This window comes from Episyrphus balteatus, chromosome 2 (assembly GCF_945859705.1).
Source record: "Episyrphus balteatus chromosome 2, idEpiBalt1.1, whole genome shotgun sequence".
Taxonomy (NCBI): Eukaryota; Metazoa; Arthropoda; class Insecta; order Diptera; family Syrphidae; genus Episyrphus; species Episyrphus balteatus.
This window is the reverse complement of record NC_079135.1, coordinates 69,929,699-69,945,261: the sequence shown is the minus strand read 5'-3', so window position 1 is coordinate 69,945,261 and position 15,563 is coordinate 69,929,699. Positions and strand designations below refer to the sequence as shown.

At 30.3% G+C, this 15,563-nt stretch overlaps 1 protein-coding gene across 5 annotated transcripts in view; it reads right to left on the bottom strand.

Annotated features, from left to right (window-relative positions):
• Positions 1 to 15,563, bottom strand: part of LOC129911528 (flotillin-2) — a 269,812-nt gene that overhangs the window by 13,965 nt on the left and 240,284 nt on the right. The window contains exon 1 of one of the 5 annotated variants that reach the window (XM_055989354.1): positions 4,817 to 4,882. The exons of the other annotated variants lie outside the window; for them this stretch is intronic. The gene's annotated coding sequence lies outside the window, so the exon portion shown is untranslated. Of the gene's footprint in view, positions 1 to 4,816; positions 4,883 to 15,563 lie in introns of those variants that run through there. 5 annotated transcript variants of the gene reach the window in all.

Here is a 15,563-nt window from a genome sequence, read left to right as displayed (position 1 = left end):
ATGTGTTGGACATATGTTGTAGATAATTTCACGATCATCAATTTTTATATAACCTCTGATGACCTCCGATCAATAGGTCGCGAGATATTTGCGAAAAACTTTTCGTGACCTTTTGACCCCTTTAACTCTTAACGCGGACACGATATCAATGTCGATTTTTCACATCTTCATAACAAAGCCGGCATTAAGCTGTATACCAAAATTCAGCCCAGTAGGAATTTTTCCGCAGATTGGGCTTAAAAATGACTAAAATGACTGGGCTATAAGGCAATTTACACGTTTTTTCGTGTACACAGAGGAATTCACTCTTGCGGAATTGGGCCCCAGGTTTCTTCACTACATATTCTCTCGTGGGGACTTACATTCGTTGGGGGGGCTGGGGCACTACCTCGGCTGCCCTCATGGTATGTACGCCCCAGTCTACAGCCAAATAAGCGCTGATTTGCGCCGTAGTTTTGCTAACATAACTTTTGTGATCTTAATTGTTTGAGGAATGGTTAAGTTTGGCTCCGGCCACGGTCATGGTCAGAAATTACCCTCGTCAGATACCTGCATGAGACTGGTAGTGTAATGGTGATGGTGTGTGAAAATCCCTGTATGCTGAAAGTCTTAAAGTGCCTCATTTTAAACAATGATTAAGAAAAATGATTTTTGACCTCGAAATTCCTAAAAACTACCACTGTATAGCGTCACGATAGAAGTTACTTATCATAAGATTTTGGGCTTCTTTCTTAAGGTTTTTGAAAAGAATTTTTCATTTCATTGTCATTGTAAAAGTTCACGCAGTGCCTACTATAAAAAGGGTCATAAAAAAAGTTACACTCTGAATGGGGCTCTATGTTTCAACCTGATTTCCATCACCATTAAAGCATAACTACATACAAATTGTGTCTCGTTTGAATACAATAAAAGTTAAATATTCTTCAACATCAAAGAAACGTATTTTCGTTTTTGCCAAAGAAGCAATAAATTAAGTTTTTCATTTAAAATAAATGAAAATCTTACTTCTGGGTAAGACGATATAAACAATAAATCATAACTTCAAATTATACATACAAACACACATAATGTTCTGTACATATGTATCTACATTCATAAAAAAAGAATTAACTAAAAATGACATTAACACTTGTTCATGATTTGCATCTTTCGTATTTAAGGTAGCTATGTGGGTGATAAAATTCTCAAGAAGCCAACCCTCTAACATAAGATTCTTAGCATTGCGAAAGAGGTTGACACAAGGAGGAGGAAGATAATAACATAGCTCGTTCATTTAAGGATTCCTTCTCTTGCTAAAGAAAAGTGTCACTTTTTGATTTATGATGCAAATAAAAATTACTTCCAATGCGAAAAATGGAAACAACTAAGTCGATTAGGTCGACACAAAAAGGAACATTTTTTCCTTGACGTAAGTATGCATTTAATTAGACTTAAGACATTTGAACAACAAAAAGTTTGATGTTTTTAATTAATTTCAAGAAAAGTACAATGAAATGAATTCTTGGTGATATTAAAGAAGAAAGACCTAGAAAATGTTTTTAAAATGAATGACATGATTAATAGACAAAGAACAATTATTGCTGTTTTATTAAAAAGAGACTTTCGAGGGTAAGACTAATTAAAACAAATTTTTTTTTGTGTTTGCATTTTTTAAGGAGACAATAAAAACTAATTAGAAAAAGGCTCCGGGTAACCTATTAAAAAAAAAATATGTAAATGTTTCTACTTAAAAAGTTTAAATTTGTCGTGGAATTTTATTTCTAAATTAATAAAATTAAACTTGTGAAAGAGTTATTTTACTTAAGGAAGAATTCTGACATCTTGAAGGAATGGTGATTAAATTCCAAAGTTATCGATTAACTTTACAGAAATCTAGTTATCGATGCCACACAACTTTGACATCTTAAAAGAAAAGTGTTTGTTCTTGTCATAAAAACTAATAGTTGCACCTTTTCGTAATGTGCGAAGGTGATTTTTCTGCAAGAGGTAAAGAGGCCTGTTGTAAAAAGGATAGGAAATATAAATGTCCAGTGGACTTTAACTTGCAATAAGGAGAGTACAAAAGCCCATGCTAACTTGTCTATATTTTCTTTTCGTAATGACCTTTTTAACTGCCAAATATCAATAATTTAAAGAGTTAATTAAGTAGACGTACATCTGATGGAATTTGGCTTAGCCTGTATTTGTGCTGGAAGTTATAACCAATTATAGTTTACGGTAATGTTTATATCTTTATAAAAATTAAAATTTAAATGAATTGGTGGAGACTCTGGCTTCATTCTAAACAATTACTTTGTGGGTGCCCAAAAAAATGAGATAAAAGTACTTTTTATGACAGCGACAAACTTAGAACAGCTTATGGATAGGTTTATTCGGTTTGGAAGAAGATCTCTTGAGATTTTCTCGAGACCAATCAACAAATATATTTTTTTTTCAAAGTTCTTTCAGAACTTTTGCCAGATAGTACAGTCAATATATACATTTGGAAATGTAAATGAACCGAGAAAGTTAAATTTTTCATATGACATAGGGGGTGCTTAGATAAGCTTAACTTGAAGTATTCGACCAAGATTTCATATAAGCGTTTTCCGCCATTTTGAAAAAAGACATAGAGTAGGTTCTTTGACAATAACTTACTCGGCTATGCGAAGAGATACGAAAATTTAAATGGAATGCTTTTTTGTAGCTTTCATTAAACTTTTAGAGCGTATAAGCATTGACAATTTGGTTTTTTAATATTTATTTTTTGAAAAAAAATTACGAGTTAATATTATATAATAAAAAAGGTCACGAAGATAGAAATAATTTAAAAATTACGACCTTGCGCGGGAATTTTTTTTTGTACACTCAAGAAAACGAACAATATACATGCTGATTCAGGAGGAATGTGTCGAAAAGCTTATGCGTGTAGGCTTCATTGGTTGATTGAGTCCTTCTAATGCTCAATTATGTCTTATCTCAGTTTTCAGTAGTTAAACGAAAATTTCAAATTAAGTGTACCTACCTACAACGCCATCTACTGGCACTGACATTACCAGCACCAACATGCAATTCAATCTACATCATTGTCCGTATTTTGTTTCTGTGAAATCAGCCAATCCATACTCAAAATATAAAAAAATAAAATAAAAAAATCACTGTCATTGATTAGGAGTGCTCGGTGCACATTAAAAAAAAACGTATCTTAGAAATGTCACTTTTCTTTATCTAATATTTATTTTGCTTATCATCATATTTGTTTCCTTTTTGTATTAGTTCTTTAATTAAAGGTCAGTCAGTATTTAATAAATGTCGTTTTTATTCTTCATTAAATTATTTCTATATAAAAAAAGTTACACATACACCACAGTGAATCTAAAGGTGATCTGTTAAAGGCACACTTAACATTAATTATTTTTGATTGATTTTTCACAAAATGATGAAAAAATAATTTCAGGAGTCCCAATGTAAAAAATGTATTCAAGGTTCTGAAAACAAACCAAAAGTTCCTTTATGATCATTGGTAAGTGAAATTGTTCCTTTTAAAATGAATGACATTTTTTTTTTAATTTTGAGATATGACTATTTTTCGCTGTTTTAAAATTAAAGTAAATACAGTGTATTAGAAATAACTACGGAAAACACATACTATTATTCTGTGGTGAGTAATTTTTAAAAGTGTTTCTTTCAAATCGAAACCTGCACTAAGAAATTCAAAATTTGAGTGCACCCTTTTTTTAGTATCGTAATGATTAAAATAAAACTGCATTGCGAATGCACTTATACTTCGAAATGCCGCGAGGGAGTGTAGGTAAATATCAAAGCAGCGCGTTTCCTGTTACTTTGGTCAACAAGCGGGCTCGCTTTAGTCCGCCATTTTTACAGGGGGACTATAACACTGCACAACTTGTACACATCTCATACTTACAATTTACAGGGTTTTCTGGCAGTTGTGAAAGGATTTTCTAGTTTAGGGGTAGCGTTAATCATCTCATATCACTTAAAAAACTTTTAATCTTAAAAAGTGTGATTATGGGTGAAATTTCCTCATACCTACTCTACTTGACACCCGAGGTTTTTTTTTGTTCAGGATATGAAGGCGTTCAAAGCGTAAAGCCTTTCTTGAAAGAAACCCGGTTGAATGATTAAAAGGGATTGACAACACCTGTATTGAGACAAAGAATTCTTTAGTGATTTTCGATCTATATTGCCCACTGTTGACAAGATAAGGAGTAAATTTAGATTCAGCGAAAAACTATTTTTTTTTGGTATAAATATTTAATTTGAATTCATAAATACATACTTCAAACAGCATTCATTTTTACAAGACTTAAGTTGTCTTTCTTTCAATAGTAAAAAAGTCTCTGACACTTTGAATGAAAATTAAGAAAATCAAACAGAGGGGATTTATCAGTTTCAAATATTTCATTATTATATATTTGTATTTTATGAAGATTAGAAAAGTTTGCATCATTAATTTTCTGTTTTTTTTAAAGTCCATTCTGTCTACAAACGTTGTTCACTCGTTGTTTAACATTTTTCTAATTTTTTTTAAATTTAAATAACAAGAGTGAACTTGAAATAGTTTTCATTTTTCTGTATGCCTAGTATACTAGTCATTTTTTAACTTTAACCATAAACTTGAGAACATAATAGGTTCGCTTATTTCATTCAAATTCCTTCAAAACCTGATTCAAGTACATAGTTGCATTTTTAATGAAGCACTGAAGTTTTTTTTTTGTGTTTTGTTTTTAATTGGATTAATAAATTTATTATTCATGTAAATTAAAGTTCTAATATGAAAATGATCACAACGTATACAATTTATTAATTATACCTTGTTGACCAAAGTAAAAAAAGAAACAAAATAGTTTGTTATCGACGTAAGAAAGATACAAAAAATATACGACCTTTCCCGAATACTGAATAGAATAATACTAAATAGTAGCGAATAGAAGTAATTGTCTTTCAACCTAGTATAAACTTAAAAGCTTGCATGCGCACATGATTTCCAGCTGATTTCAATGAAATTGATTCACAAAACAAAAGGAAAACTGTGAGTTGAGCGGTGGCGGTGGGTTGTGTTTATAGCCATACTAAAAGCTCTTTCTTTAAAGGCTATGGCATAGCGTTGAGGTAATGAAGCAATTTCAAAAAGTATTTTGTCCTTTAGTTTCATCATAAATCAACTCGCATGAATAGAATAGATGGAATAAAGGTTGACCATGAATGATAATTGTTTTTTTTTTTTTTATTTTTTCATTCTTTTATTTGTTCAAAATCTCACAAAGTGATAAAACATAGATCAGCGAAGCCTGAAGGGCTTGTCTGAAGGTTAAATCTGAGAAGTTCAAACATTTAATGTTAAATAACTCAGACTGCTTTGTGACTATGCAGCTAGTGGCTTATTTTGTGGTTGTAAATAAATAATACGAATGTGGAAAAAGAAAAAACGATGTCATCGCTTAGTGGTGCACTTCTTCAATTAACCCTTACTGAAATTTGTCCAAATAATAAAATCATGTTCCTGAAATGAATGGGCTTCTCAATTTCGAAGAATGAAAGGACATAGTAATTCACCCGGGAAATGCTTAGTTCTACTGTGAGTGTGCTCAAATAAAACATGCTGTAACGGGGATATTTTTGAGTTAATTTGAAGAATACAGGCAAGTCAATCAAATGAGCAGAAGGCGAAGTATGTGAAATCGTCAACAAAAGTCATCTCCTATCCTAGTAATACTAGTACTAGTACTATCCTAGTAATACTAGTACTAGTAAGTCAGAATATGAATATCGATAGATACAATGGCAAAGCAGTCCAGGAATTAGGACAACTTTTCACAATTGCTGTAACATTGAGGTGTGAAAGCAATTTAAGAAAAAAAGCCCAATTGTAAAGAACAAAGGATTAGGTATACAAAACACTCATTATTTTTGTTCTTATTCATGGTGCACAGTAGGTATAAAGGGATGGCATCTCTATAACATGGTTAAGCTAAACTTTTGTAACAGCTACGCCATCGCCACTTCGATGGCTTAATGCATAAACTGTACCTACATATCGTCAGCGTAAAGCAAAATTGTTCTAGATCCACTTTTTACCGAAAATGAGTTAATGATGCAGTTTTACTAATTTTTCTGAATTTGAAAACCGTTTTTGTCAAAAAATTTCATTCCGCAGGTAATATAATTTAATGGGACATAGAACAATAAAAACAGGGAAGTAGCCTTTTGAAAACGAGCCCGAGTATTCTTGATTGTTCTATTTCCCATATTTTGTTCTAAGTCCACTTTTTATTTAAGGAAAAAACGTACTTGTATAGGAATTGTTCTATGTCCAATTTTTGGTTTTAAGTTTTGAAAATTATTTAAAAATAGTATGCACCTACTAATGAGGTAAACTTGTATATTTTATTCAAGAGAAAAGAACAAACTTTATAAAAAACATAACTTGAATGGCAAACGAGCAGAAAATTGTCACTTTAAACCAATATGAAACTTAAAAATCGTGCCCTGTAAAATTAGCTTTTTGTGATTTAGAACAATTTTGCTTTACGGCGACGATATGTATGTAGTTAAGGCTTGGAATGTTATGTATATTATTGCTCTTGGAGTGTCATGTCGAAAGCACCATTGTCATGTATGCAAAAAAATTTCAAACAATTCTTGAATTTTTCAGTCTTTGGCTATCTAAGATCCCAAACGATATGAAAAACAATGTACGAATGAATGTCTTGAAGCAGAAAAATTTCCAAGAACATATTTATGCATAATAATGTCTAAGTTTTATAGGAACGAAGTTACAAGCTTGAGAATAAGTAAATCAAATTTAGCTAAGTATAAACGATTGGAAGATCTTCAAATATTGACCGAATTGTCAAAAGTCTTCCAATTCCAATATCAACCAATGCCAGTTTTCTATCACACGGTTGGATGAATTAATCTAAAAAATTGGACAAATAAATTGGCAAAAAATCAGTTGACAATTTGTTGTTGTCCAATTAAAAACACTGGCCAACAATTTTTAACTTTTTAAAATTTTCCAGAAAGATTTATATCAAATTTTATAGATTTGGGTTCAGTAAGCTCAAAAATCATATTGGTTTTTTTCTAGCAGCTCTAGTTTTTGAAATATTTCATATTTGGGGAATTTTCATACTTATTTTTCAGTTTCCCTTATTTTGAGCGTTTATTAGAGTTTTCCAGAAAAAATTATATTAAACTTAATGTATTTAGGGTCAGTAAGCCTAAAAATCACATTCATATATTTCTAGGAGCTCTATTTTTTGAAATATTTAAGTTTTCCAGATTTTGGGGTTTTTTTCGTACTAATTTTAAAGTTAAGATTATTTTAACTGCTTGTTAACATTTTCCAGAAAATTTTTTGTCGAACCCAATGCATTTGGGTTCACTAAGTCTAAAAATCACATTGGTTGCTTTCTAGGAGCTCTAGTTTTTTAGATATTTTAATTTTTCACATTTTGGGGGTGATTTCATACTATTTTTTTTTAGATTTTATTATTACAAGCGTTTTTTTTTAATTTTCTTGGAAAAATTTGCTTCGAATGTAATGTATTTCGGTTCAGTAAGTAAAATAAAAATACAAAAAAAAATTTTTAAATAAAAAAAAATTAAAAAAAAATTTAATGTATGAATTTCTATGGCTTTTCATGTATGAATAATTTAAAAACTAGAGCTGCTAGAAAAAAACTAATGTTATTTTTGGAATCAGCACCCTTAATTTAGTAAGAAATGATAAACAACGGTCTGGAAAGTTTTTGTGTGTTGGGCAGTGTAATTTTCTGTTTATATACCAGTGCCGAAGCCTTCAAAAACATTAAAAAGTAAAAAAAAAAATCATAGTGGGAAACCCATTGGAAAAGGAGGTGAATATGATAAAAATAAAAGGAAAAATAAATTACTTGCGAGCCAAGTTCGGGAAGTGGGTGGCTTGAGTTTTTAATGGTAAAAAATGGTATATCTCGATTTCCTGCAAAACTACAAGCCCTATGGAAAAATGTTGTATGGCAAAGTTGTAGGTCATACAAAAATCTAAAAGTTTTGATTCGACAATTTTTTCATGTGAAAAACAATTAAATAACCGTTTTAAGATGTAAAGTACATACGTATATGTGAAATCATTTGGTTTTGGAAAAAAAAAACATTATTAAAAGATTGTTAAACTTAAACAAAAACGGAAGAAAAAATATGTAGACAGCAATAGCGACTATATTGGCAGCATATTTGTTTTCTGGCCCGATTTTTTTTTGTCGCATTTCATATTATTAAAGTTACATTTGAAAATTGTGCGTAGATTCTACCATTTGGCCTTGTTCCCAATGGCGCCCCCAACGCCTTGCCAAACTGTTTTCAGGTAGCTTAAGCCTATACTCTACAGTCTACACAACCTGCATTTCAAAAACATCGCCTGGTCTCCATTTTCTGAATGAACTGCAAAATCATTTTATTTATTCCTAAATTCAGTTGATGTGGTTGTGTGAGTTTCACTTTCAACCTCCGGTCGATTGTTGTAAACAAATTATTCCATGTGTAAGCTAACCAGAACTTTCGACCGTTTAATTCTTTAATTAATTTAAAAATATGTTTTCAAAATAAAAATTGTCAATTTTTCGATGAATCCTATTGAAAAATATGAACCAATTTAAAGTTTACAAAAATTCAAATTGCTGCTTTAAGGTATAACTACAACGGTCACTTTTTGCAAAAAGTGAAAATTTAAACCCATTTTGTGACAGTTTTTCTGACCACAATACTTAAAATAATGATGCAGAAAGCTTATTTTGTGGTTTAAAAAACAATTTTTGTGGTTTTTTAAAAATAAATAGCGCTAGAAGGAAGTAAAAAAACTTACTTTTATAAATTTCCCTCTTTTTCACTTTTTAGGTCATTGAGGTACGGAAATTCATAAATTATTAAAAAACAATATTTGAGACATTTTTTTTTACAATCAGTATCTTCAGTGGTTTTGAGATCATAACTTCAGTCGACTTTATTGCACAGAGTAGAAAAATTGGAGAAATTAAACAATTTAGCAAATATCCATTAAGTCTTAATATCATATACGGAAGCAAGATAAAATATTTTCTTTCTGCGTTGAAATCGCCAAAAACTTAACAAAATACAAGAATTTTGAAGTTTATTGGATGATTTTTATTACATTGTTCTGTTCTGCACTCGACGATATCGATCCGTTGTTGAAGTATTTTACTCCTTGAGCCTGTAATACAATGTAACGAGTACTTATTTGTCGTTCAAAGAATTTACACTTTGTGTTACAGAAATGTGAACATTTCATTTGTTGGACAAGTACCTACTTCTCATAATGTATTGCAGGCACCAAGGTCACACACAGTTGTAGTCAGTTTTTAAACTTTTCTTCACAGTGAAATATATGAACAACCCTAAAGTCGTCTCAGTTTGACATGATATTGGCATTTACCGACTTTGCACATTTCTTCAAACCTTCTTGATTTACCAGATTTAGTAGCAAAAAAAACCTTTGAATCCTTATCATCTTAAACCCATGGCAAATCGTTTATTGTTAAAGAAGCAAAAAAAAAAAAAACAACAATTGTCAGCCCTAAGACTCACTTTAATTTCATAAAAAAAAAAAAAAAATTGCTTCAGCAGTCATTGATAGTTTCATTCATTTCCTTTTCGATCAATCTACCCTAAGGCCTATTTGCTTAATAGCTTTTTTGATTCCCTTGAAGTAAATGAATCATAAAATGAAAGTATAGTCCCTTAAGACGACCCTTAGTTCAATTTATTTGTATTTTGTGATGTGGAATCAATAAAGGCATTGAATATTTGTGACAATTGAGTATCAGTATCACATCAACTTACACACATTTCGTTCATTTTAAAAAGTACAAAAAAGAAAAAAACTAGAGTTACAGTTGACGTCGATTTGATTATGATTATATTTTTACCAGAGTATAAAATTCAATGTCAAATCTATTACATTTTTATTATCTGAGGTATTTGAGATGATGTGAGAAATTAACGACTTTGATGCTACCGTTGAGCTGAACAAAGTTATACCTATACCTTATTCATTTATGTAATTATTAAATTTGATAAGTGTTTCTGAAAATTACACATCACATTATTCATATGAACAATGTAGAAATTTATACGGAATAAAAAGATTCTACGAGAATACCCAAGAAAGAAGGAAATTATACTACAATGTCGAGTCGAGACTGAAATTAACCTTGAAAAAAATGAATGCTTGATTCAATTAAAACTTTGCATATGGTTATCGTACTTTATAGAAGATAAAAAAATATGAACAACTTAGCTGCTTATTTGCTGAAAATCTTAAAAAAAAAAAGGAATTGAACGAAAGAGCGAAATAAAAAAAATTGTAAAACAAGTTTTAGAAAGAATTTGAGTACCAATATTTGTTAAATTGCAGAATCTAACGTTGAACCATGAAAAGCTTATAATAAAGCGGAATAGTTTTTTTTTTATGAGAATGTTGGTTTAATCATTGAAATAAAACTCTTCGAAATGTGTTTTTTTTTGACTTGAAGAAAGAACAGAGGGCATTTGTACAGAGAAGATGTGGAATCGTCTTCTATTCCTCCTTGTCCATTCGGCTTCTGCAAAAATATTAAAAAAGTGGATCGGGTCAAAATTCTGGCTTCAAAATTCTGCTTTTTTAACGAAAATTCTGGTTTTCAAAATTCTGCTTTTTTTCTATTCTGCTTTTCAAAATTCTGCTTTTTAAAACTCTGCTTTTCAAAATTCGGCTAGCATTATACTTGAACTGTCAATTCTGTTTTTTTTTTTTTATAGCATATGCGCTGACTAAAGAAAAATACACCTTATTAATGCAATTCAACATTGGTACTTTCCTAATTTTTTATGTTTAAGTGTCGCAAATATTTTTTAAAATGCATAGACTGACTTGCTTTCAAATAAAATCTATAACTACTTGGAACCAATGTTGTTTGATACAAAATATTCCTTTTCTTATTCAAAGGAGAATGGGCAATTTTGTATGGAACTTGGACGTTCCGCGGCCAAGAACGATTTTGTTATTTTTTGATGTAGTTAAGTCTTACATACATTGTGCAGAAGTTTTATTCTTCTAACGTTCTTCACAAACCGATTTTTGCATTTAAAAGTTAATGCAAATTGTCTCAATGTTTAAAATTGAACGTGTATTTTAAGTGCAAGATATGATAATCTGTCATTTTCCCTGAGCCTGAAGACCTTTATCTTGGATATCCAACCAATAGAACCCAAAATATTGGCTTTTTAAAACATCAATTTCGAGTCTATTTTAAGACTTTTTTCTCAATTTTTTATTTGTTTTTTCCTTTTGAAAACTCAAAAACAAAATCTTGAAGTGGTTGGCTTAAAAAGCTTATATTTTGAGTTCCATTGGATATTCAAGATGGAGGTTTTAAATCATAGAAAAAATGACATAAAATCATATTTCATAATTTAATTAAAATAGTAATTCAATTTGCCCTTCGCATATTGCTCGATGCATTAACAAAACTAATATTGCAATATCTTCCATTCCAAATGCAATACAACGAAACGGCCATAGTAAAAATTTTTCCTACGTTATAGTTCTTTCATTTGATACCAATTTCATTACTGGCCGCCAAACGTCCAATATGCCCATTCTCCTTTTTGAATATTCATCTTTATTTAGTAAATTAAAAAAATTTGAATTATTTTCTAAAATTTTTAGTATTAAAAACCTTTTCTAAATATTTTCAAATGTATATTCATTTATAAAACAAAAATTAATATGCATTCAAAGAATGACAAATTATGAAGGTAAGTAATCAAATAAGTAGATAATTTTTCAAGAAGATGATTTTACAGTATATTGCAAAAAATTAAAAAAGGGTTTGGAAAATGTTAAAAAGCGCGCGCTTTTTAATATTTTCCACAAAGAATTTTGAAAAACAGAATTATGAAAAGCAGAATTTTGAAAAACAGAATTTTGAAAAGCAGAATTTTGTAAAGCAGAATTTTGAAAGCAGAATTTTGATTTCTATGAACTTTAAGGGGATTTCCAGTTTAAGGAACGTTAGATTTCAGGTTTGGCTAACAGATGTCATTAAAATTTAATTTTCAGAAAATTTGGAGTTACACACTTTTCTAGTTTTACCGACGAAATAGCGATAAGTATTCCAACTTTCTTGTTAAGGTAAATCTGTTTTTATAGCAAGTTCATCAACTATGCAATTTTCTTGAATGTGGCTTGGCAGTCGGCTCCCAAATAGAGGTGATTATTAAACTGCTGTGCCATCTTTAAAAAGATGATGCGACAGTTAATGGCTGTCAAGAGTTTGTGGAGACAGTTTAGATGGATTTGACTGTCCGTGAAGATGCGGATATTAGAAGTTGCCAAGGCAAGAAAGAACTTCCTTAATCGTTGAAACTTCCTTCTTCCTGAAACATATTACAGTGACTAGTGAGAAGGACTGACGGTCCTAGATCAAACATACACGATCACACAATTCCAGCCACACCTTCTTCAGTTTTATATAATGTATTATTTATATAATGTATTATTGTTTGTCTACTGAGAAAAGTTTGGTATAGAAGTCAAGGGCTTTCGGATGGAGCACAATATCTATAGTAAAAGTAAATTGATGGAACGACTGACCGATTTACTGCCAGAAAATAGCAGCTGGAAGCTAAACTTGCACACAGTCACTGGAGCAGTGTTGCAAATAAATTTACAGAATAGTTTAAAAGAATAGTTTTTTATTTCTGTTTGTTACTTTTGCTAACTGATTTGATTTGTTTTTAGAACACAAAAAAAGAAAATATCGATTTTTTTGAGTAGCCCATTAGTGTTTCCTTCTAAAACAATACAAAAAACCTTAGTGTTAAAAAATCAATATACAGTATCTTGTCATATTATTTGGCTCAAGAAAAAATAATATGAAAAATGGGATCCAGACGCATTGTTCCAACTCTATGAACCGCACTTCTAATAATCATTTTTATCAATAAAACAAAACCGACTTTCATGGATCAAAACTGGGGTTTAAGTTGGAAGTCGGTAAATAAACATTCTCTATCATCATAGTACAATTTTTGATCGTTGTATCAAGTTTATTTTCCTTTATAACGAATTCATAATTTGACAAAAACATACCTAATCATATTGAGCCCGTTCTATAATTTCATCGTAAGGGAAATTGAAATTTTCCTTGAAAACCTTAATTACTGTTTGTTCGATGCTTTATTGGAGACGATGCTGATTTGAATGTTTTACTTGAGCAATTATTGATAGAATTTCAAAACAAAAATGCATCCTTTACGTTCTCGGTATTTTCAAAAACTACGATTTTTTTGGCGCTTACGATAAACGCGAAAAGAGCTCCATAAAAATAAGAAGAGGTTAAATTCATTGACTTCCGAAACATTAAGTTACGCCTTTAACATAAATAGAACTGACTTAAACTTACCCCCAATTAAGTTTTATGTTCTTATTAATTTCTCATCTTTAACTTTTTTCTTTACATTCAATTTCAACCTTAGGGCAGCTCATTTTCTCTCAAGAATGCCTTAACACACTGACAGAGTGCCTAGTTATTTTGTACCCTTATAAAAAGGACCTTCATAAAAATAACGATTATTGCGTGTCCGAAAACCAGAATAAGTAAAGTTATGATGACGACTAGTATGATTGGGAAATGAAGTGAGTTATAACTCATTAGAAAGGCGGGTCATTATTATCAATTTATACCAATTTTTGTTTTCATAAAATGAATGACTAGTGAAAATTAAGCTCAAAAACTATAAATTGTATTTGATAATAGCTTTTGCAGAAAGTCAAAAAACACAATTATTCACTATTTTATTTTAAACATTTTTTTTAGTTTTATTTAATCTTTCATTTGAACTTATTTGGGATACGAAATCTTAATTGCATTTGCAATTTCTAACATTAAATGTCAACTAACAACTTGATGAACATATTAAAGTTTTAAAGATTTGTCGTTTAAAAAAAGCTGGAAAGTTGGAAATAAATTCAACTTGACAAAGATATATCACTTTATTGTTGGATATAAATACATACAAAGTTACTAAATTGCTTATTCCTTTCATGGATGATTCCCTTGCTTTTAAGTGAAGTAAAATCATTATTTCTAACAACTATGTTTGTAGCTATACAACAATCATTGTTCTTGACACTGTCGCTTTGTGAAAAAATTCTATTGCTGGTTCAATGTCATATTTAATAGCTAACTATTATGAGCCTTAAATAACTGTCATAAGTTAGAATAAGAAATGCTTTCAAGGCATGACTAAAGTTCAAGACAAAAATGCCAACAGCTATTTTTATATAAGAGTTAGTAAGGAAACATTCTTTACGTACGTAAATAAGCTTTTAGTGTGATATGTAAGTACCTAACCTTCAATTCTTTTTACTTTTATAAAATTATGAAGAAGACTCAAATGGGGTTATCGATCTTTTTCTGAAATGTATAAAGCTATTACATTCTATAATGGATTTCATGAAAATAATAACGATAAACTTTCATTGAACTTTATTCCAAGATAAGGGGAGAAATATTGATTTCATCAATGCCAAAGCATATTGATTGTTCGTTTTTGGCAGTAGTCAATTAAGTTCCTTGCAGAGACGGCAAGGACACCTTTGTATATACAGAAAACGAACAAAGTTATTGTCTTTCTTGACAAACAGTCAAAATCTCGTATGTGTTTGTATACTTTTTTATAGGTAAAATGCTATTTATTTCAGCACTTAGACTAACCTCCATATTAAAAAATAAATGACTTATCAGTAGTTTTTAAAAAGTGATACTTAGTTGAAGTTGAAATAATCCACATTTTGAGGTTTTTCAAGTGACTGTAATTCCCTAGGTATATCAGGTCGAACTGGAATTTCAAAAAAAAAAAAAAAAATTGAAGCTCGAACTTTCTAATTTTAAGATGAAAACATTTTTCAAGCTATTGACTCCGCTCAATCTTAATGATCACCGAAACAAAAAAAAAATTGAAGTTTTTCTAGTTCGTTTTCTGTTGGCCCAAAAACTTGGAAAAAAATTCTAACTTAACCATTATATGGATCGGATAACTTGCTCATTCAGCAAAAATTTGCTTTTTTTTAAAGTTCGATAAGACCACTTCGACGCGTCGAGGTATCGAACTTTGAATGGAAAAGAATACTTTTGTCTTTTACCATCAATATCTCAGTAACAGCTGATTGCATAAGAAAATTAGGATTTGAAATCTTTAATAAATTTCCCACGAAAACCAGATATGGTTTTTTGAAAACATTATTTTAATTTCTAGCATTAATTTGAAAAATTAAAAAAAAGGTTTTCGGTATAATAAGGCACTAATTTCCAAATATCGAGAAAACAGTTTAATATGCCCTCAAAAACCCTTCAAAATCCATAAAAAAAACTGAGAGGAAGATGATGATGTCCGTCTGCCCTCATTTCCAAGTATTACACTTGGGAATTTGGGAAAGGGCAAAATATAAGCAGATGAGGAGGAGAGTAGCGTCTTATTGGTCTTTGTGATAAGAAATTAGCTGTGTTTTTTTT